This window comes from Gracilinanus agilis, chromosome 1, assembly GCF_016433145.1.
Source record: "Gracilinanus agilis isolate LMUSP501 chromosome 1, AgileGrace, whole genome shotgun sequence".
Taxonomy (NCBI): domain Eukaryota; kingdom Metazoa; phylum Chordata; class Mammalia; order Didelphimorphia; family Didelphidae; genus Gracilinanus; species Gracilinanus agilis.
The window spans coordinates 779,096,213-779,099,511 of NC_058130.1; positions in this window are offsets into that span (position 1 = coordinate 779,096,213).

Consider the following 3,299-nt stretch of genomic DNA (forward strand, 5'->3'; position numbering starts at 1 on the left):
TTCTAAGACGGAAGGCAAGGTTTTTCAAAATAAATAAATAAATAAAATAAGTTTTATTGCTTTTTTTTTTTTCTGTTTCTTACACCGTAATACCCCTAACTGCCCTCCCCTTCTTCCTCACAGAGAGCTATCCCATATGACAAATAGTATTTTTTGGAGAGGAAAAAATGTCTATTTGACCAGTCAACAATTTCACAAAGAGTTGGTATGGGGATGTCTTCTCATGTTTTTTCATTGGGGTCCCACTTGATCTTTATAATTTTGTTCCATTTTCTATAGATTTTTTTTAATTCCTTTTTTTTTTTTTAAACCCTTGTACTTCGGTGTATTGTCTCATAGGTGGAAGATTGGTAAGGGTGGGCCATGGGGGTCAAGTGACTTGCCCAGGGTCACACAGCTGGGAAGTGTCTGAGGCCAGATTTGAATCCAGGACCTCCCATCTCTAGGCCTGACTCTCAATCCACTGAGCTACCCAGCTGCCCCCCATTTTCTATAGATTTTTTTGGTATGCCATTGTTCTTTCTATTTACGATGTTGTTGTGACTCTGTACCTCCTTTCTTGATGCTGCTTACTTCACTCTGCTTAAGTTCATTCATATAGATCTTCGCATGCTTCTATATATTCACCATACACATCATTTCTCTAGTATGGTATATTCCATTATATTCATGTACCACAATTTGTTGAGCCATTCTAGGGGGCTTCTAAAACTCTCTTTTGGCTCCACTGGCACCCAAAGTCTGTGGCACAAAGGAGATATATATATATATATATATATATATATATTCATCCATTTATTTATTTATTTGTGCGTTTATTTATTTGTTTGTTTGTTTTTTAAGGCATTTTCAGCCATATCTGACTCTTTGTAACCTCCGTTTGGGGTTTTCTTGGCAAAGATACTGAAGGAATTTGCCATTTCCTTGTCTAGTTCATTTTACAGATGAGGAAACTGAGGGAAATGGAGTTAATATTGAATTGTGAAATAATTTTCCCTCTAAGCCTCCCCAAGAACGACCTGATTTTAAGGTCAGGCTGAAGATTCTCTCTGAGGCGATGAAACTGGGTTGGGTCCTCCCTTCTTTTATTAATACTGTTGTTAAGGATAAAAGAATTAAGGGCAAAGTCAAACTGCCATGTGACCCACTTGAAAAATTAAATGAAAGCAGAAAACTCTAGCCACCATGTTGGAAAGTATGCTGGTCCTGCCACTTGGCAAGTAGAGAAGGGTGTGTCGGTGTCCTTGCATTGGCATCCTTTAAGACCCTCCTTGTCCTGTGATGAAGTAATGAATAAGGATTTGGAGTTTCTAAGTCACCTCTTCAGGGTCTATTTACCTATCAGACATGTCTTGGGATGTCTGGGAGAGGGACTGAGCCTTGAGATCACAGAAGTATATAAGACACATGCCAGAGGAATTCTCTCTCTTTTGCCACTCTTTTGATGCTTGTATCCTTTTGCCCTGCTCTCTGGCCCCGCTCGCACTTTTGGGGACCTGTTCAGAGCATACGTGGAAATTTTATAGACTTTAGACTTCATCTCCCAGAATTCTTCCCTCGTCCCCAAATTCCCTTTTCCTTTGTGTCTATGTGCGTCTTTTATGTTACGTATTTGAGTTTTGGGGAACGCCTCTCTTGCTTTCTCTCTTCAACGTGAGTGGGGAGCGCTCCCTGCATTCTCTAGCTCTCTAGTGAAATAGTAATAAATCTTTCTAAATATTATACTTTGGAGATACTGAATATTAATTTTAAAATCCACATCAGATCGTGCTGGGAGTCTGCTGGTCATTTTAGATTGTCTTAAGTGGTTAACTAATCCATTCACTTAAAATTCAGAAATGCTGCCTCTGGAGGATTTCAATCATTACCGAATAATGATGTAATTTGATCATTCTAGATGTCGGGAAGTAGCCTGAAGTCAAGTCTGCAAGGGACTCTAAAATCCCAAGCTCAGAGAGAGGACTGTAATGAAGGAATCTGGTAAAATAAAACATTTGAGAACTGGCCAGCATCTGGAGATTTGTAGTTCACAGGGCCAAGCATTCTCCTTAAGAGACTTGGGATTATTTTGATTTTTTTTTTAACCCTCACCTTCCGTCTTGCAGTCTGGTTCCAAGGCAGAATAGTGGTAACGGCTAGGCAATGAGGGCCAAGTGACTTGCCCAGGGTCACACAGCTGGGAAGTGTCTGAGGCCATTTTGAACCCAGGACCTCCCGTCTCTAGGTCTTGCTCTCAATCCACTGAGCCACCAACCTGCCCCCTATTTTGAATTTTGAGACAGGAGGTAAAACTGAGCCCTGGCTTTGAGTTCTCATAGAGAGTCAAGTCTGGGAGAGACAGATGGAGAAGGTGGGGAACTCAACAGGTGAACAGCGGCCGCCGCAATGGGGACAGCTTTCCCAGCCATGCCCAGAAAGCTAAGCCAGAAGGAAAAAAAAAAAATGGTGGCAGAGGAGCAAAATGAGAAAAGAGGCAGAAAATGTAGGCCTGAGCAGAGGCAGGAAAGGGAAACATGGAACAGTCTTGGCCCTGTAGGCATTTGAGATCCTAAGACCTGTTTTACCCACTTGTAAGAACAGGTCTGCTCTTCCCCCAGCTTCCCCTCTTGGTCTCTACCCACAAGAGATAATCCCACCAAACATGCCTCATGCAAGCGTCTTTACTAAACCATCTCCAGTCACCTCAATTTTGTCTCAACCATGAAGAGGCTGGGAGTATAGACAAACATAAGTTTAAGTGAAGGCCAAGAGCCAAATAAATCTCTGCCTAAATGTCTGGAATTTTTCTAGCTCTTAGTGAGTGTGTACTTTTAGTTTTCTTTTAATATAATCTCCTTAAAGCAATAAAAGAGAGAAGCACTGTGGATCTGAGAGGCTATTATATTACCTCGGGCAACAAAATCCAACCACCTAATTGCTAACAGAGTGGGAAAGATTGAATTTCCAGAGACAAAGAGGGCAGGGAAGAAAGGGCAGCTTCACTGCCAACGCGCCTAGCAACTTACAGCACTGTTCTAAGGGATAGTATAAGTCATGTAAATAAAAGTTTAAGTTATTACAATTGTTAATTAGTTACCAAAACTTTATTTTATGTTGACAGGCCACAGGATCACTATCATGAAGACATAACTCCAAAGTCATTCCTTCCAAAGCGAAATAGCATATCCTCTGGTCCTTGGTCTCATAGTGGACTCGGCAGACCTGAGTTCAAATCCCACCTGACCCTTGCTCTGTGACCCTGGGGTCAACCTCTCTGCCCCTCAGTCTCATCTCTACAATAGCTATAAAATATATATATA